At 41.4% G+C, this 21,438-nt stretch overlaps 1 pseudogene across 1 annotated transcript; it reads right to left on the bottom strand.

The window, feature by feature from the left end:
- Positions 1–3,691: 3,691 nt before the first annotated feature.
- On the bottom strand, positions 3,692–4,695 carry LOC308511737 (tumor suppressor candidate 2-like; annotated as a pseudogene). Its single transcript has 2 exons — positions 4,692–4,695; positions 3,692–4,040 (listed from the first exon to the last, which is right to left on the bottom strand). The product of its transcript is annotated as a tumor suppressor candidate 2-like (transcript).
- Between the last annotated feature and the right edge of the window lie 16,743 nt (positions 4,696–21,438).

Raw genomic sequence — 21,438 nt, 5'->3', positions numbered from 1 at the left:
TGTGACTGAGTGTGGTTGTGGCTTAGCTTTTGCTTCATTTGTGCGTATATCTATTTACATAAATGAGGTATAACAGAATGGAAACTTATCAGAGTTGTAGTTATACTTATCAGAGTTGATGCAGTTTCTCAATCCATTCTCTGCTGCAATAAAGGAGGAGGGTGCTTCCACGCACTGCGCCTCCTATAAAGCTGCTCCCTATTTCCAAGGAGAAACCTGTTAATAATTCATGGTTCTCCATATGAATAGTAGAATTAAAATGCTTCATTCTAATTACAGTAAGGCAACCAATATGAGTAAGAAAATTCTCTGAGGTGCTTGGTCAGTTTGAACTCTAAACTTATTCTTTGAACTCCAACTCTATGTCAGGCAGAACATGGGCAATAAGGCATCTTCACTTGCCTCCATGGAGTAAGTAAAAGTGTAAGAAGCAAAAACTATTAGGATTCCATTATGTATATGTACCACAGTTTTTTAATCCACTCATCTGTTGATGGGCACTTAGGCTGTTTCCAAATCTTAGCTATTGTAAATTGTGCTATTATGAACATAGCGGTGCATATATCCTTTCTGATTGGTGTTTCTAGTTTCTTGGGATATATTCCTAGAAGTGGGATTACTGGGTCAAATGAAAGTTCCATTTTTAATTTTTTGAGGAAACTCCATACTGTTCTCCACAGTGGCTGCACCAATCTGCATTCCCACCAGCAGTGCATGAGGGTTCCTTTTTCTCCATATCCTCTCCAGCACTTGCCATTTGTTGATTTGTTGATGTTAGCCATTCTGACTGGTGTGAGATGGTACCTCATTGTCGTTTTGATTTACATCTCTTGGATGATTAGTGACTTTGAGCATGCTTTCATATGTCTCTTGACATTCCTTCTGTCTTCTTTCGAAAAGTATCTATTTAGGTCCATTGCCCATTTCTTGGTTGGGTTGTTTATCTTCCTGTTGTTAACTTGTATGAGTTCCCTGTAAATGTTGGAGATTAAACCCTTATTGGTGATAACATTGGCAAATATGTTCTCCAGAGAAGTGGACTTTCTTGTTGTTTTGTTGATGGTTTCTTTTGAATGGAATACGACCCTGCGGTAAAAAAAGAAGGAATTCTTACCATTTACAACAGCATGGACCTGGAGAACATTATGCTAAGTGAAATAAGCCAGTCAGAGAAAGATAAGTATCACATGATCTCACTCATTTGTGGAATATAATGGACAACATAAACTGATGAACAAAAACAGATCCAGAGACAGAGAAGCATTGATCAGACCATCAAACCTCAGAGGGGGAGGGTCGGGTAAGGGGGAGAGATCAATCAAAGACTTGTATGCATGCATATAAGCCTATCCAATGGACACTGACACCGGGGGTGAGTGAGGGCATGAGTGGGGGGTGGGGAGCAATGGGGGGATAAGGGCACATATGTAGTACCTTAATCAATAAAGAAAAAAATAAAAATAATAATCTGAAAAAAAACTATTAGTGAGCTTGATGTACCAGAAATACCAATCATATTTAGGACAATGCCCCATTTAGTCTTTCTATCCTTGTTGCAAGATCCCAGGAACTTAGCCAATTTTTCCATCTTTCTTAGCTATCTATCTGTCCTTGGGGTTGTTCATCCTCAAACTAAAACACCTAGTCATAGTTTTTCAGGTCCCCTTCTTTTGTTGCTACTCATGAAAAAACAAAACAAAAGAAAACAAAACACAAACAAACAAAAAAACACCAAAAACACCCCAGAACACTATACCAGCTTTTTTACTTCAAGGACCTTAATACTAAGTACTATAAGAATGATAATAATTAAAATGGCACATATCAGGAAGAGATAAAAATTTAACAAGTAATATAATAGTTCAAATACTTATGACCTCTGACCTAGGGGCCTGGACAGCCTTCCTGGGTTTGCACCTGGAAGGTCCCTTGAATGCCTTTTCTCTTTTGCTTTGAATAGAACCTAAGCAAAGAATCTGCTTTTACGTGTAAGACTAATGATTTGAAATGACAGAAAAAATGGGGGCAAGAATTAGCAACATCAGACATCTACTTGTTTCATGGGGATAATTTTCACTTTTGGAAAACGGTTGGCGACCGCTGCTCCAAAGGTTTCCTTAAACCAGTGGTCGCCAACCTTTTGGACCTCACAGACCACCTGTGGTCCCCGAACCACCGGTTGGCCACCACTGTATTAAGGGACATTCATTTAGGTGGGTTTATTGGTACAATCACATATTACAGTGGTTTCCTATCTTCCTTTTTAGCAAAAGAACAATTTTGTTATAATCCAATATATAAAATTGATAAAATCTGAATATGTTTGTCTCAAAACTAGATGGACACCTCAAGTCCCATTCACATGGCTTTCCCTCACAATCATCCACTCCACAAATTTTAGGGTCTCGTGGAACACAGCTTTAAAGTACTGCCTTACTGTACCTCCTCAAAAGTTGTCTTCCTTAAAAATAATCAGGTTCCACTATTTCAAAATTGCATTAAAATAATTTGTATTCATTATAAAAATTTAGAAAGTACAGAAAACATTTTTTTCGGGGTCTAAAAACAGTTTTATTGAAACTGAACTAATAACACAACAGTCTTCCTAGATTGGGGGCCAACCTCCCCACACCACTTCCCATACTCTTGAAGCACAGAGCTTGCACAATAAGGGATTTTTTTAAAAAATCATTTCTATGTAGAAATCAGACTCTGCACCAACAATCTCATGGACTAGACTATTTACAAACTTTCACATTTTAAGCCTTTTATGGCTGTTCTCTCTGTCCCTACCCAGGGGCTCCAATACTTTCTCCTAATTGATCCTGCTGAAGGGATGGGCATACTATAAGGCCATGGTCAGCAAACAGCGGCTCACGAGCCACATGCAGCTCTTTGGCCCCTTGGCTCTTCCACAAAATACCACGTGTGGGCGCGCACTTAGAGTGCAATTGAAACTTCGTGGCCCATGCGCAGAAGTCAGTTTTCAGCCTGGGCGAGTATATTTTGAAGAAATGGCGTTAGAAGAAGTGGGGGGTGTCGGTCGGTTGGGCGACAGGAGAGGCAGCACAGGCGGGTCTCGGGATATGCAGTGCGGGGGAGGTACATTGTTTGAGGTACCTTCTCTGAGGTCAACCCCTTCCAACTCTCCCATTCACACTCGTCTATCTGAAATAAGTATACAAGAGGAGTGTGGATTGGGAGAGTTGGAAGGGGTTGACCTCAGTGAATGTACCTCAATCAGATTGAGGGCGTTTTTAGCAAAGGCCAGTTTAGGAGTACCCTAATTAAGTTAATAACAATGTACCTACCTATATAGTTTAAGTTTAAAAAATTTGGCTCTCAAAAGAAATTTCAGTCGTTGTACTGTTGATATTTGGCTCTGTTGACTAATGAGTTTGCTGACCACTGATACAGGGTCAGCATATGCCCTGCCATGCTCCTCATCGGGATTGCAGGGGAAGGTGGGCTGGTAACTCCACTGTTAGCCTTCACCAGCCACCAGCCACCAGCCCCCTCTCATCACAAGACAAACCAGCACCCAACCAACACTGCAGGACTGCCCGGCTCACAGCTGAAGTTTCCAGGCCCATGGAGTTTAATCAGGGTAGTGGTTTCAGCCTAGGTTCCTCAGTGGAAGCCACACCTTGAGCCTGAGGGTTTCTTGCTTAGTCCTGAAACCCCCCCAGGCTCAAACCTCATAGAGGATCACAGGGAAATCCACGTGGACACAGCGGGTGTCCAGCTTCACGGTGCCTTGAAGAGTCAGGTTCTTATGCACCCACCTCAGCTTGGCCCGCTTCTGCCCATTCTTGGTGACGATTGTCTCCTCATAGAATTAGTGAGGGAGATCTCCATCCTCGTCATAGAACATGGAGCCTCTGCGCGTGAATACGAAGCGGGTGGGGGTGGGTGGGGGGGGAGGGGGGTGGCCACAACTTGGCCTCTCGGATGCACCAAAGCCTGCTCCCCGGCCACCGCCTCCAGGCCGCTGCCTCCTGCCACCGGGGCGAAGGGCCACAGCCCCAGCTTTGGAGTCGCTGGTGGTTATGTCAGGGCCTCGGGCACATGGTGGTCCCCTGGCCACTTTGCTTTCACAGGACAGTCCGCACCACCATCCCTGCCCCGGCCTCCGCTCACAGGTGCTCCAGAAAACATTTTAAAAACAACAAGAAAAGCAATCATCAATCATTATCTTAGCAGTCAACAATATAACCACTATTCATATTTACTATATACATATTTCTAGCCTTTACCTTTTAATTATAACTCTTTTTTACCCTTTCCATCCTTGGGGTTTATATTATACTATTAACCAGGACAAATCTTAATGTAGTCTGAAAAAAATGTGATTTTGAATCAGATCTCCTGCATTTAAATTTTGGTATCTAGGGAAAAGCATGTATTTTCTATGAGTCTTAGTTCTGCTACCCTCACATTATTTTTTAAGTTGATATATAAAACCTCCATCAAATTGCTTCTATGAAAATGAAATGGGTAAGTATTCAAAGTACCTTGGATAGCCATGACACAATAAATATCCATCTCCAATCTTTTCCTTAAATAAAAAAGCTTTTATATTAAAACAATGGAACATCAGATGGTCAAGGTGTTGAAAATTTTTTTAAAAAAGTAAATTTGAATTGAGAAGTACTCTTTTGTATCCTCTGAAATTACCTCATGTGACTCACCCATGATACCTATGCATAAAAATGAACTGGTGCTATTTGGTGCCTCTCTGAAAAATGACTAAGACAAGTTAATACAAATGCCTATACTATTTGTGCTCACCAGTGGTTTTACTGTTCATGGATATGGTTTGTATAAAAAGGGTAATAATTAATAGTTCCAATTTCAGCTCTTTCACTTACTGGCTTCATGACCTTTGCAAATAACTTTTTAAGCCTTAATATCTTTTTATAAAATGAATAGGAAATATGATAATATATACAAAGTATTTGGGATTTTTCCAGGCATACAGAAAGTACTAAATGACTATTAATAATCACTATAAAATTATTTGAAATTTAATATAAAACATAGATTACAAAGGACTATATAATGTACAATTAGCACTTAAAACTCTTTGCTATTTTCATAAATGCTTTATTTTGTTGGTGCTGTAGTGATAACATTTTAAGATTGAAAAGACATCAAGAAGTAAAAATTAGCCAAAGGCACTACAACTTATATCACAAGGACAACAAAAATCAACCTGGAAATTGCAAACTAGTTTATCTTGTCCTTGTTCAATAAGAGTCAAAGGTATGTTAAATTGAGAATTGATTAACCAGCTAAGAAAGGAAAATAATCCAAAGAAAAGGACTTTTTCTTAAAGAAACTGATAAATGGGCTTCCCAAAGTCAAACTTAAGATGACTTCCACCTAATGTTAGTCACACTTTTTGACTGAGAAATGCTTTTGAGATGCAGTACAAAGTTGCATCATTTTCAGAAAATAAAATGCTACACTGGAAATAGGTTTAAATCTATTAACTCTGGAGTGCATATTGAGATACTGTTTGAAAATATTCCTTCAGTTTTGACTCTCTCTCTCTCTCTCTCTCTCTCTCTCTCCATATATATATATATATATATATATATATATATATATATATATATATACTGTTCCCAAAACTAAGAATGAGATAGGCAGCATAGAAAATATAGTCAATAATATTTTAATAACTGTATGATGCAAAGTGGGTACTAGAAATATTGGGGGAACACTGTGAAATATGTGATTGTCTAACCACTATAAGGTACACCTGAAATTAATACAAAATAATAGTGAATGTAAATTGTAATTGAAAATATTTAAAAATAAAAAATGTAAAGGTAAGCTAGACATACTTTCTAGGAGAGACAGAGCTCTGAAACTCTCTATCTTGATTTATTAAGATGAGTTCCGGGGTTTTAATATATGGAATAATTCTTGATTTTATTTCTATATACGCACTAATGACAGCAGGGAGTGACTTTACTACAATTGTCACTACATTTTCTCAGAACAATGGTACAGTTAGAGGTGCTCAATCTTTAGTGTGCATACAAATCAACTGATAAAGCCAGTTAAATGCAGATTCCTGGAATATACTCCAAAATATTGTATTTAAATGTTCTTTTTGGAACCAAGAATCAGCACTTTTTATAAGCTTTGGGAAAAATACAGGTAGACTACATACAGTACAAAAAATAAAATAAAATTTCCTTTCCTTAGTACATGAGGTTGCAAAAGAGTTTGGCTTCCATGTCAGGACAGTAAATTGAAGGAAAAGGGAGTTTAAAGTTTGTAAAGTGCACCTGTGTATTATGGAGTAAAAAGATAAAAAAATTCATTGAGGAGGTTTCCCTTACCCAGGATCACAAGAGATAAACAACCATGTAACTATTCACTAACTGTTGAGGAAAAGTAGTTACACAACACAGGAAGAGGAAAGGTGATATTAAGATCAGAGGGCTGGCAGCAACATGTGAGAGTGGAGGAACCATGCAAACAGCTAATAAGCAACAAAACTTTTTCTAAAATATATTTTTATTATTGATTTCAGAAAGAAAGGGGGAGGGAGGGAGGGAGAGAGAGAGAGAGAGAGAGGCATCACGAGCCCCCCACAATCTAGGCATGTGCCCTGACCAGGGAATTGAGTTGTGACCTTTTGGTTCATAGGTCAATGCTCAACCACTGAGCAATGCAACCCAGGCAACAAAACTGTTTTTCTTTTTTTAAAATATGTTTTTATTGATTTCAGGGAGAAAGAAAGAGGGAGAGAGAGAAAGAAACATCAATGATGAGAAAGAATCATTGATTGGCTGCCTCCTGCACACCCCCTACTGGGGATCAAGCCCACAACTAGGGCATGTGCCCTAGACTAGAATCAAACCCCAGACTCTTCAGTCCGCAGGCCGATGCTCTACCCACTGAGCAAAACCAGTTAGGGCAGTGGTCAGCAAACTCATTAGTCAACAGAGCCAAATATCAACAGTACAACGACTGAAATTTCTTTTGAGAGCCAAATTTTTTAAACTTAAACTATATAGGTAGGTACATTGTTATTAACTCAATTAGGGTACTCCTAAGGCTTAGGAAGAGCCACACTCAAGGGGCCAAAGAGCCGCATGTGGCTCATGAGCCGCAGTTTGCTGTCCACGGATAGGGCAACAAAACTGCTTTTCAAATGCAGATATATTTGACTACAATTCCATTCCCCTAACCACTATACTAGTGTTTCTCAAATTTCAAGTGTTGCAGGTCATCTAAAAAACTTGTTAAAATGAAGAGTCTTAAAACACAATTCTGAAACTTCTTATTCAATAAAGCTGATATGGAGCACATATTATCCTGATGAAATTGAACTTGGTATTAGTTAGAATTTATACCCAAGTCTAAGCTGCTGTAATGAAGAACTGCCAAAATAAATGATAGAAGTTTATTTTTCTCTCATAGATAGATGCTGGTGCAGGGTAGATAGGGGTTCTGATCCACAAGCTAATGCAGATATCCAGATTCCTTCCATAATGTTGCTCTGCCATATCCTAGGGTGTTGCCTTGGTCACCAGCTGCCCATCAAAAGGAAGGATGAGAGTAAGTTAAGGGGAAAATCATTTTCTTGTAAGTGACATAACATTTGAAGACATCATTTTGACTCACATAACACTGATGAAAAATGTGGTCAACTAGCTATGCTAAACTGGAAGGAAAACTTGGAAATGTAGTCTCTAGTTCAGGGGTGGGCAAACTTTTTGACTCGAGGGCCACAATGGGTTCTTAAACTGGACCGGAGGGCCGGAACAAAAGCATGGATGGAGTGTTTGTGTGAACTAATATAAATTCAAAGTAAACATCATTACATAAAAGGGTATGGTCTTTTTTTTCAATAGTTTTATTCATTTCAAATGGGCCGGATCCGGCCCGCGGGCCGTAGTTTGCCCACGGCTGCTCTAGATGCACAGCATGTGCACTGATAAAACTTAGGCGATATCTATCATTACAATGCAGAAGGGGGGATAGATGTTGGGAGAGATCTAGCAGTCTTTGCCATAGTGTTCTCCACTTTTGAAAAAGACCAAATATTTTTTAAATAACTTGCATGAAGTAAATCCTGGTAGAATGCTATAATACATACCAATGTGAGGGCTATTTGTCATCAGAGTCCCTGAGCAAACCCATAGGAGCAACTTGACTCAGTTTCACCATTTTCAGAAAATAAAATGTTACACTGGAAACCTATCAACTCTGGCGTGCACCTCAAGATGTTGTTTGAAAGTATTCCTTCCTTTATTACAGCTGAGTAGTATTCCATTGTATAAATGTACCTCAACTTTTTTATCCACTCATCTGCTGATGGGCACTTGGGTTGTTTCCAGATCTTAGTTATTATAAATAATGTTGCTATGAACATAGGGGTGCATAAATTCTTTCTGATAGGTTTTTCAGGTGACTTAGGATATATTCCTAGAAGTGGGATCACTGGGTCAAATGGCAGTTCCATTTTTATTTTTTTGAGGAAACTCCATACTACAGCAGTCTTCATTTCCACCAACAGTGCACAAGGGTTCCCTTTTCTCCATATCCTCGCCAGCACTTATGCTTTGTTGATTTATTGATGGTAGCCATTCTGACAGGTGTAAGGAGATAACTCATTGTGGTTTCAATTTGCATGGCTCTGATGATTAGTGACCTTGAGTATTTTTTCCTGTGTTTTTTGGCCATCTGTATGTCCTCTTTTTTTTAAATGTATTTTATTGATTTTTTACAGAGAGGAAGGGAGAGAGATAGAGAGTCAGAAACATCGATGAGAGAGAAACATCGATCAGCTGCCTCCTGCACATCTCCCACTGGGGATGTGCCCGCAACCCAGGTACATGCCCTTGACCGGAATCGAACCTGGGACCCTTCAGTCCGCAAGCCGACGCTCCATCCACCGAGCCAAACCGGTTTCGGCTGTATGTCCTCTTTATAGGAGTGTCTATTCAGGCATTTTGCCCATTTTGAAATTAGATTATTTGTGTTTATGGTGTTGAGTTCTATAAGTCTTTTAATATATTTTGGTAATTAATCCCTGATCAGATGTATCATTGGTGAATATGTTCTCCCACACATTGAGTTATCTTCATTTTATTGATGGTTTCTTTTGCTGTGCAGAAGCTTTTTATCTTGATGGACTCCTGATTATCTTTTCTCGAGTTTCCCTTGCTCTCAGAGACATATGGCAAAAATATTGCTGTGAGAGATGTCTGAGATTTTACTGCCTATGTTTTCTTCTAGGATTTTCATGGTTTTGTGACTTACATTTGTCTTTTATCCATTTTGGGTTCAGTCTTGTGTATGTTGTAAGTTGGTGGTCTAGTTTCATTGTTTTACCTGTGCCTATCAAATTTATCCAACACCATTTATTGAAGAAACTGTCTTTTTTAAATTTATTTTTCCTTTAATGATTAAGATATTACAAATGTGTCCTTATCACCCCCAATGTCCTCTCTTCCCCCCAGTCCTGCCCTCACCCTCAACTCCTGTTGTCCACATCCATCGCTTATGCTTATATGCATGCATACAAGTCCTTTGGTTGATCTCTCCCCCTCACCCCACCCTCCCCTAACTTCCCTCTGAGTTTTGAGCATCTGATCCATGCTTCTCTTTCTCTACATCTGTTTTTGTTAATCAGTTTTTGGTGTTCATTATAATCCACAAATGAGTGAGAGCTGAGAGCATGTGATATTTATCTTTCTCTGACTGGCTTATTTCACTTAGCATAATGCTCTCCAGCTCCATCCATGCTGTTGCAAATGGTAGGAGTTCCTTCCTTTTTACAGCAGCATAGTATTCCATTGTGTAGATGTGCCAGAGTTTTTTAATCTATTCATCTGCTGATGGGCATTTAGGCTGATTCCAAATCTTAGCTATTGTAAATTGTGCTGCTATGAAGATAGGGATGCATATATCATTTCTGATTGGTGTTTCTTGGGATATATTCCTAGAAGTGGGATCACTGGGTCAAATGGAAGTTCCATTTTTAGTTTTTTGAGGAAACTCCATACTGTTCTCCACAGTGGCTGCACCAGTTTGCATTACCACCAGCAGTGAACGAGGGTTCCCTTTCTCCACATTCTCGCCAGCATTTGTTGTTTATTTGTTGATGATAGCCATTCTAACAGGTGTGAGATGGTACCTCATTGTCGTTTTGATTTGCATCTCTCAGATGATTAGTGACTTCGAGCATGTTTTCAAATGTCTCTCAGCCTTATGTATGTCCTCTTTCAAAAAGTGTCTATTTAGGTCCGTTGCCCATTTTTTGATTGGGTTGTTCATCTTCCTTTTGTTAAGTTGTATGAGTTCCCTGTAAATGTTGGAGATTAAACCTTTATCAGAGATATCATTGGCAAATATGTTCTCCCTTGCAGTGGGTTTTCTTGTTGTTTTGTTGATGGTGTCTTTTGCTGTGCAGAAGCTTTTTATTTTTATATAGTCCCATTTGTTTATTTTCCCTTTAGTTTCCATTGCCCTAGGAGCTGTGTCAGTGAAGAAATTCCTTCAGCATATATCTGAGATTTTGCTACCTGTGGATTCCGCTAATATTTTTATGGTTTACTATCTTGCATTTAAGTCCTTTATCCATTTTGAGTTTATTTTTGTGTATGGTGTAAGTTGGTGGTCTAGTTTCATTTTTTTGCATGTGTCTGACCAAATTTCTCAGCACCATTTATTGAAGAGACTGTCTTTACTCCATTGTATGTTCTTGCCTCCTTTGTCAAATATTAATTGAGCATAGTGGTTTGGGTCGATTTCTGGGTTCTCTATTCTATTTCATTGGTCTATATGTCTGTTCTTGTGCCAGTACCAGGCAGTTTTGAGATCAGTGACTTTGTAATACAGCTTGATATCTGGTATTGAGATCCCTCCTACTTTGTTCTTCTTTCTCAGGATCCCAGCAGCTATTCGAGTTGCTTTTTTTATATTTCAGATGAATTTTTGAAGAGTTCTTTCTAGACCTTTGAAATATGCTGTTGGTATTTTAATGAGGAGTGCACTGAATCTATAGATTGCTTTGGGTAGTATGGGCATTTTGATGATGTTGATTCTACCAATCCATGAACACGGTAAGTTCTTCCATCTGTTTATGTCTTCCGGTATCTCTTTTTTCAATGTCCTGTAGTTTTCTGGGTAGAGGTCTTTTACCTCCTTAGTTAAGTTTATCCCTAGGTATCTTATTTATTTATTTTTTTGGTGCAATGGTAAATGGGATTGTTGTTTTTAATTTCTCTTTCTGTAAGTTCACTATTGGCATATAAAAATGTCACAGATTTCTTGGTGTTAATTTTGTATCCTGCTACATTGCCAAATTCATTTATTAGGTCTAGTAATTTTTTGATGGAGTCTTTCGGGTTTTCTAAGTACAGTATCATGTCATCTGCAAATAGTGACAATTTTACTTCTTCTTTTCCAATTTGGATTCCTTTTATTTCTTCTTCTTGTCTGATCACTTTGGCTAGCACTTCAGTACTATGTTGAACAGGAGTGGTGAAAGTGGGCATCCCTGTCTTGTTCCTGTTCTTAAGAGAAATGGTTTTAGTTTTTGCCTATTGAGTATGACGTTGGCTGTAGGTTTGTCATATAAGGCTTTTATTATGTTGAGGTATGATCCCTCTATTCCCACTTTGCTGAGAATTTTTGTCAGAAAAGGGTGTTGGACTTTGTCAAATGCCTTTTCTGCATCAATAGATATGATTATGTGATTTTTGTCTCTCACCTTGTTTTTGTGATATATCATGTTTATTGATTTGCGGATATTGTACCAGCCTTGCATTCCTGGAATAAATCCCACTTGGTCATGGTGTATGATCTTTCTAATGTAATGCTGGATCCAGTTTGCTAAAATTTTGTTGAGGATTTTAGCATCTATGTTCATCAGGGATATAGGCCTATAATTCTCTTTTTTTGTGGTGTCTTTATCTTGTTTTGGGATTAGGGTAATGTTGGCTTCATAGAAAGAGCTTGGAAGTGTTCCTTCCTCTTCAATTTTTTGGAATAATCTGAGAAGGATTGGCTTTAGTTCTTTGAATGTTCGGTAAAACTCCCCTGTGAAGCCATTTGGTCCAGGGCTTTTGTTTGCTGGAAGCTTTTTGATTACTGTTTCAATTTCATCAGTAGTTATTGGCCTATTCAGGTTTTTTGATTCTTCCTGATCGAGTTTTAGAAGCTTGTATTTTTCTAGGAATGTGTCCATTTCATTGAGGTTGTCCAGTTTGTTGGAGTATAGTTGTTCACAGTATTTTTTGACAATCCTTTGTATATCAGTGGGGTCTGTTGTTACTTCACCTCTTTCATTTCTGATTTTATTTATTTGGGTCCTTTCTCTTTGTTTCTTGGTGAGCCTAGTGGGAGTTTCATCAATCTTGTTAATCATTTCAAAGAAAGAGCTTTTGGTTTCATTATCTTTTGTGGGGTTTTGTTTTGGTTTTTTGGTTTTTTTTTTGGTCTCTATGTCGTTTATTTCTGCTCTGATCTTTATTATTTCCTTCCTTCTGGATACTGTGGACTTTACTTGTTGCTCTCTTTCTAACTCTTTGAGTTGTAGGGTTAGATCATTTATTGCCAGTTTTTCTTGTTTTTTTGAGATAGGCCTGTAGAGCTATGAACTTCCCTCTTAGGACTGCTTTCATTGTGTCCCATAGACTTTGGATTGTTGTGTTTTCATTGTCATTTGTTTCCAGGATGCTTTTTATTTCTTATTTGATCTCTCTGGTAACCCAGTCATTGTTTAATTGCATGCTATTTAGCCTCCAGGTGTTTGATTTTTTTTCAATGTTTTTATTGTAGTTGATTTCTAGTTTTATGCCATTGTGATCTGAGAAGTTACTTGATATGGTTTCTATCTTCTTGAATTTGAAGAGACTTTGCCTGTGTCCTAATATATGGTCTCTCTTTGAAAATGTCCCATGTGCACTGGAGAAGAATGTATATTCTGTAGCTTTGGGGTGAAATATTCTGAAGATGTCAATTAAGTCCATCTGATCTAGTGAGTCATTTAGGATTGCTGTTTCTTTGCTGATTTTTTTTTGTTTAGAGGATTGTATGTTATTCCTTTCTTTGTCAAATATGAATTTACCATAGAGGTGTGGGTTGATTTCTGGACTCTCTGAAAGAGGGTACTTTATCCTTTGTAGCAGCATGAATGGACCTGGAGATTATTATGCTAAAGGAAATAAGCCAGCCAGAGAAAGGCAAATACTATATGATCTCACTAATATGTGGAACCCAATGAACAAAATAAACTGATGAACAAAATGGAACTGGAAGCATGGATATATGGAATAGACTAGCCAGTGCTCTAGAGGTTGGGGGGTGGGGTGACTGGATAAAGAATGTGAAGGGATTAGCTAAAGAACATATATGTATACCTCATGGCTACCAACAATAGTTTGGTGAAGGCCAGGGGAGGGGTATATAGGGGTAGGTGGTAGTGGGAAAAATGGGGAGGGGATATCTACAATTATGTCAACATTCAAGTTTTTAATAATTTAAAAAAGGAAAGTATTCTTTCCACTACCACTATCTAAATTTGTTCTAGTAATACCATTGTTTAAGTAAAAAAGATGTTCCAGGAACCTTATAGCAAAGGGCACATTCAAAAATGCACCCTGAACTGTCAAATCTGATGTGGCCTCATTCCCAAAGCTCTTGACACTGGGAAAGGAACAAAAAGCTATAGAACTACAAAAGGAAGAGAGATCACACTCAGTTGGAAAAGCTCAAAAGAAGCTTCTTGAAAGAAGTGAAATTTAAGATAGGTCTTGAATGATGGTAGCATTTTGACAAACCTTGTTGAAGAGGAGAGTGTTTCAGTTCTAGTTCAAGGAAACAATAAGACAACACGAACAGAGAAAGCAAATTAATAAAGAAAGAAAACCAAAGGCATTCTCAATGATCCTCTAATTCAATTCACGATATTTAGAACAACCCTAACAAAAATTATTTGTGAGAAAGATTTGGAAATTAACTTTAAAAAGCAGCATGTAAAAGTTTTTTCTATTTCTTTACTTACATATTAATTTATTTTGAATGGGTTAGGGATGATATTACAAATTTGCAACTAAATTTAGCATTTCACTGTCTTCACACAAAGAGACATGCATGCCTTATCTATTTATGTATGTATTTATTTATTTATTAATTTAAAAAATCTTTCTTGTTTTAATTATTACTTATATCCCCTTTTCTCTCTCATTGACCCTTTTTGCTCCACCCCTGCCCCCTTCTCCAGGCCTTTACCACCATATTGTCTGTGTCCACAGGTTATGCATATATGCATTCAAGTGTTTTAGTTGGTCGTTTTCCACCCACCCACCCTCCCCAACTTTCCCTCTGAGATTCTTCAGTCTGTTCTGTGCTTCTATGTTTCTGGATTGATTTTGTTCATTGATTTATTTTGTTCACTAAATTCCACATATGATTGACATCGTGTAATACCTGTCTTTCTCTGACTGACTTATTTTGCTTACCATAAGGTCCCTTCATGCTTTCTCAAAGGGTAAGAGATCCTTCTTTTTCACTGCTTCATAGTATTCCATGGTGTAAATCTACCACAGCTTTTTTATCCACTCCTCTACCAATGGCCACTTGGGCTGTTTCCACATCTTAGCTATTGTAAATTGTGCTGCTATAAACATAGGGCTTCATACATTCTTTCTGATTAGTGTTTTGGGTTTCTTAGGATATATTCCTAGAAGTGGGATCACTAGGTCAAATGGCAGTTCCATATTAAATTTTTAAGGAAACTCCATACTGTTTTCCATAATGGCTGCACCAGTCTGCATTCCCACCAGCAGTATACTTGGGTTCCCTTTTCTCCACATCCTTGCCAAGAGAAAAACATGCTTTAACAACTTAAAGGGGAGAAAGGTTAAGCACCCCAGAAACTGCTTTACTGAGCTTCTCCAAAATGGTCATTAAATTATCTCCCTTGTGCTACTGAATTTCTGCAGTGGACATTAACTTTAATACCTTTGTTTTCAGGTTTTGATGCTTTCTAGTCCAAATGGGAACATTTTAATATGTTATTTTTGCTATGTGAATATACAATTCAACTTGTCTGATATATCTAGTCACGGAGTAAAGGGGCTGCATAATGAAAATTGCTGAGCTTCATCTGACTGTATTAAGAGCTCCTTTGACAGTAGCTAGAGGCAAAGCTGTAAAGTATTTCAGAAATTGTCAAATGTCCTTAGTGTTCATAAGGACACTAAGATTCACATACTACATTTCAAATGTTACTTTCTAACTTAGTGATCCTTTCTCCTTTTGATAAACACTTTCTCACTGTGTTTTTATGTCTTTCTTTAAAATTATGCCATGAACCATTGTCAATAACTCACATGAATAAGTATAGAAAATATTTGAGCAGTCCATGTTAAATTACCCACTCAGTCATATCAGAAAAATGTTTAATCACTAACTTGACATTTCTAAAATCGAAAGATGACGTTAACTATCAAATGACATATATAATAATAAAAGTGTAATATGCTAATGAGAATGGACGTCCTTCTGGATGTGTTACCTGATGACCTTCTGGATGGAGCCAGGGCTGAGAGGGAAGCCTAGGTCCTGGGTGCCAGAGGGAATCCAAAGCTGGCAGTTGGAGGAAGGAAAGCCTACTCTTGCATGAATTTCATGCATTGGGCCTCTAGTATATGTATACATATATATACACACACACATAAATATGTCCTATCTAGTAAAAGAGAAATTTGGTAATTAGCGTACGTCAGCTACCCTTCCCTTTGGATAATCAGGGTGATATGCAAATTAACTGCCAGCCAAGATGGCGGCCAGCAGCCAGGCAGCTTGAAGCTAATATGAGGCTTGCTTGCTTCAGTGATGGAGGACTCCAACGTTCCCCGCCTGCCTCAGCCGGTCTCTGAGTTTGCAGTTTGAAACATAGTTACAAATATAGAAGCTAACAAAACCCCAGAAACCTGCTTTCAGGGAGCCGGGATCTCAGAGCTGGAGTTGATACAGTGTTTCGATTATAGAACACAAACAAACCAGATAGCTGCTTTCAGGAGCAGAGGCCTCAGAGCTGGAGCCAGAGCTAAAGCTGGCACAGAATGAAAAAAAAAGAAAAGAAAAAAAGGAGCAGTTGGGAGCTTCAGTCACCCGCCAGCATGAAAACAGCCCTCAGACCCTCACCCAGACTGGCCAGGCACCTCAGTGGGGACCCCCACCCTGAAGGGTGTGTAACCAGCTGCAAACAGCCATCATCCCCTCACCCAGGCTGGCTAGGCACCCCAGTGGGGACCCCCACCATGAAGGGTGTGTGACCAGCTGCAAACAGCCATCATCCCCTCACCCAGGCTGGCCAGGCACCCCAGCGGGGACCCCCACCCTGATCCAGGACACACCTCAGGGCATACCAGCCAGCCCCCACCCATGCACCAGGCCTCTGTCTTATATAGTAAAAGGGTAATATGCCTCCCAGCACCGGGATCAGCGGAGCCACGAGGCCTCCTGGCACCGGGATCAGCGTGACAGGGGGCAATGTCCAAACCCCCTGATTGCCCTGCGGCTCTGTGTGTGACAGAGTGTGGCGCCCCAACCACCTGATCGGTATTGCTCTGTGTGTGACAGGGTGTGGCGCCCAAACCCTCCCCCCACACACAGGCCCTGCATTGTGTGACAGGGTAGAGCCATAACCTCCCCATAGGCCCTGCCCTGAGTGTGAGAGTGGCTGCGCCCCAACCCCCTGATCGGCCCTGCTCTGTGGGTGATAGAGGGTGGCGGCCCAACCCCCCCCACCACCACGGGCCCTGCTCTGTGTGTGATGGGATAGAGCCATAACCTCCCCATCGGCCCTGCCCTGAGTGTGACAGTGGCGGCACCCCAACACCTTGATCGGCCCTGCTCTGAGGGTGATAGAGGGTGGCACCCCAACCCCCCCCACCACCACGGGCCCTGCTCTGTGTGTGATGGGGTAGAGCCATAACCTCCCCATCGACCCTGCCCTGAGTGTGACAGTGTCGGCGCCCCAACCCCAGGGTTGGCCCTGCTCTGTGGGTGATAGAAGGCAGCGCCCCAACTCCCCTATCGGCCCTACTCTGTGATTGACAGTGGGGAGTTCCCAAACCCCCTGATTGACCCTGCTATGTGTGTGACAGGGTACAGAGCCCCATCACCCAGATGGGCCCTGCTCTGTGGGTGACAGGGGGCAGCGCCCCAACCCCCTGATCCGCCCTGCTCTGTGTGTGACAGGGGGTGGTGCCCCAACTCCCCTATCGACCCTGGTCTGTGCATGACAGGGGGTGGCGCCACAACCTCCCCATCCACCCTGCCTTGAGTGTGACAGGGGGCGGTGCCCCAACCCCCCAATCGGCCCTGCTCTGAGCCCGACCAGGGGCTGCACCTAGGGATTGGGCCTGCCCTCTGCCACCCAGGAGCAGGCCTAAGCCAGCAGGTCGTTATCTCCTGAGGTGTCCCAGACTGCGACAGGGCACAGGCCGGGCTGAGGGACCCCCCGCCCACCCGAGTGCACAAATTTTTGTACACCAGGCATCCAGTCTTATCTAATAAAAGAGAAACATGCAAATTGACCACACCTCCACTACACTCACAAGCCATGCCCACAAGCCAGACCCACCAGCCAATCAGAGTGACTATATGCAAATTAACCTAACCAAGATGGCGGCTGGAAAATACTGAGCTAGAGCAAGCCAGAAGCTTGGTTGCCCTGGGAATGGAGAAGACCAAGCTTCCTGCCTGCGCTGGCCTACTGTGGCCTCTGCTTAAGGTAACAAAATTTCAATTAGAGAAGATAAATAAATCCCAGATACCTGCTTCCAGCCAACCTCCACTGGGAGCTGGGGTGGCTGGGGGCCATGGCCAGCCTGCAAACAGCCATCAGCCCCTCACCCAGGATGGCCACACCCTCATGGGGTGAGGGTCCCAGCTTGGGGGCTGTGGCCAGCCTACAAAAAGCCATCAGCCCCTCACTCAGACTGGCCAGACACCCCAGTGGGGCCCCCACCCTTAAGGGGCTGTGGCCAGCCTGAAAACATCCATCAGTCCCTCACCCATGCTGGCCACAACCTCATGGGGTGAGGGTCCCTGCTGGGGGGCTGTGACCAGCCTGCAAAAAGCCATCAACCCCTCACCCAGACTGGCTAGGCACTCCAGCAGGACCCGCCACCCTAAAGGGGGTGTGGCCAGCCTGAAAACAGCCCTCAGACCCTCATCCAGGCTGACCAGGCACCCCAGCGGGGACCCCCACCATGAAGGGGTTGTGGCCAGCCTGCAAACAGCCATCAGCCACTCACTCATGCAATCCAGGCACACCAGCAGGACCCCCACCCTGAAGGGGGTGTGGCCAGTCTGAAAACAGCCCTCAGCCCTTCACCCAGGCTGGCCAGGCACTCCAGCGGGACCCCCACCCTGATCTGGGACACCCTTCAGGACAACCCAGCCGGCCCCCACCCATGCACCAGGCCTTTATTCTATATAATAAAAGGGTAATATGCAAATTGACCCTAACAGCAGAAAGACTGGGAATGACTGGTCACTATGACACACAGTGACCACAGCTGGCAGATGCTTAATGTAGGAGCTGCCCTCTGGTGGTCAGTGTGCTCCCATAGGGGGAGCTCTGCTCAGCCACTAGCCAGGTTGACAGCTGCCAGTACAGCGGTGGTGGTGGGAGCCTCTCCCGTCTCCTCAGCAGTATTAAGGATATTCAACTGCAGCTTAGGCCTGCTTCCCGCTGGCAAGTGGACATCCCCTGAAGGCTCCCGGGCTGCCTGAGGGGTGTATTACTGTCAGCTTAGGCCCAATCTCCCCGAGGAGCAGGCCTAATCCAGCAGGTGGACATCCCCTGAGGCATCCCAGACTGTGAGAGGGCACAGGCCCGAGCTGAGGGACCCCCCTGAGTGCACAAATTTTTGTGCACCAGGCCTCTAATATATATATATATATATATATATATATATATATATATATATATATATATTCATGCACGTGGGGGGGGGGTCCCCTCAGCCCAGCATGCAGCCTCTCCAATACAGCAGTCAAATATCCCTCTCACAGTCTTGGACTGCTGACTCCTAATTGCTCACCTGCCTGCCTGCCTGGTTTCCCCTAACTTCCCCCCCTGCTTGCCTGATTGCCCCTCATTGCCTCTGTGTGTCATCCTGGTCATCCCTTACAGCCCCCCTCTGCTGGCCTGGTCTTCTCCAACTGCCCCCCCACTGGCCTAGTTGCTCCTCACTGCCCCCCTGCCAGCCTTTTCACCCCCTAATGCACCCCCTTGCCTGCTGGCTTGGTCATCTCTTATTGCGCCCCCCTGCTGGCCTGGTTGCCCCTAACTGCCCCCCTGTCAGCCTGGTTGCCCCCAACTGCCCCCCTGCTGGCCTGTTTGACCGTCACGCCCCCGCCCCCTGCCATCTGGCTTCCACACGCATCCTGCTTGTTCAGTCGTTTGGTCATCCCTCACTAACCCCCCTGCTGGCCTGGTCATAGGCAGCCATCTTGTGAGGGCATGAGGGTTAATTTGGATATTACCTCTTTATTATATAAGATATATATATATATATATATATATATAGATAGATAGATATAGATATAGATATATATAGAGATATATATATATAGATATATATATATGTAATAAATTGTATATGTAGCAGAACATGTGCTTTGGAGTCACACAAACTGGAGTTCAAAGCCTTTGTCTATCATCTACTAAGTTTCTGACCCTAGGCAAGTTACATAAAATTAAAGGAAATAATCCATGTCAAAGTATTTGCAAGGTATCTGGCAGATAGTAAATGCTCAATAAGGTAGTTAACTAACATATATATATATATATATATATATATATATATATGTATATATATGTATATATATATAATGTATATATTATATATATAATGTATATATTATATATAATGTATATATTATATGTGAGAAATAAATAGCAATGATTTTATCAATAACATGACTTGTAAATATGTGTTTTATTTAAATTTTTAGTACCAAATTTTTAGAAATTCTAAAGGCAGAAAAATACCTTAATGTCATTTTTAGATTAGCTAATGATAGATTCAGAAATTACTTTCCCAAGGTTGAATCTCATCTGAATCAAACATTTAAGCTGATTAACATTAAGTCATCCTATATAATAAAAGAGAAACATGTAAATTGACCATCCCTCTGCTATGCTCATCATCCAATCAGGAGTGAATATGCAAATTAACCCAACAAAGATGCCAGGTTAATTCACATACACAGGTGCCAGGTGAAGAGCAGAGCGGGAGAGCCGGTGGAGAGTGGAGCCGCTTGGGGAACTTAGCTCTTCAAGCTGCCAGGTGGAGAGCAGAGAGGGAAAGCTGGCAGCTTGGAAGACTTGGCAGAGTGGGAGGCCATGGGATGGAGACAGAGCAGGAAGGGAAAACCAAGAGTATGGAGAGCACCAGGAATTCTAGTAATAGTAGTTCTGCTGGAGCCCCAGGACCAGAAGCAGAAGCCCAGTGCGCAGGGAGCACCAGGAATGCTGGGAATCATAGTTTTGGTGGCAGACGGATCTCCTAGACACTAGAGCAGTGAGCCTAGAGCAAGTTCCCATTGTGGTGGGGGATGTAGGGAAAGCAAAGGTGAGAGACATAAATAAAATGAGAGTGTCTAGGAAAAATTAAAGGGAAGATATCCTAAAACTTCCAGGAAATCTCCATCAATGAAGCAAAGAAAAAAAATGCCTCTACTATTCTGTGAGCAACAAACTTAACTGAGTTGGGGTCTCAGACAATTCACTCATATGATTGCAAAGACAGACAGAAACTCCCGGATTGGAGAGCATGCAGGTCGGGCTGAGGGACCCCCACACCCCCAGTGCATGAATTTTGTACACCAGGCCTCTATTTTGTGTTATAGTTAGTATTAAAATAAATTACCAGAAGCACTGACTTCTCTTCTTAAAAGTGTCCATATCAAATTCACTTTACTGTTTACTTTTTCAGATATTTTTTTCTTTTGGAATGAATTTGCTCATTTTGTTTTAGACAACAAAATATACTACATTCAAATTTCAATTAATATTAAAGATTTGTGATAGATTCTGGTATAAAGTAGAAGAATTCACTGAAAACTTTTGAAGTGGAGTAACATTTTCATATATATATATATATATATATATATATATATATATATGCCAGATTATTATGACCACCTGATGTTTGTAGGCAAATTAGCTATAATTTCACTCTGAAGTTGCTAGAGGGCCAGACTATTATAAATAGGGAAGCAGGTTGTTTACCATGACAGTAGAAGTGATTTTCTTTTCTGAAGATATGGGTAAATGCCGGAAACCGATCCACCCTTGCTGCTTGACACAGTCACTGCAGGGAAGAAACATCTGCATAGCTTATGTTTCAAGGGACCCGGTGTATATGACAAATGTTT

Source organism: Myotis nattereri (genome assembly GCF_964212035.1).
Source record: "Myotis nattereri genome assembly, chromosome: X".
Taxonomy (NCBI): domain Eukaryota; kingdom Metazoa; phylum Chordata; class Mammalia; order Chiroptera; family Vespertilionidae; genus Myotis; species Myotis nattereri.
This window is presented reverse-complemented; position numbering and strand designations above follow the sequence as displayed.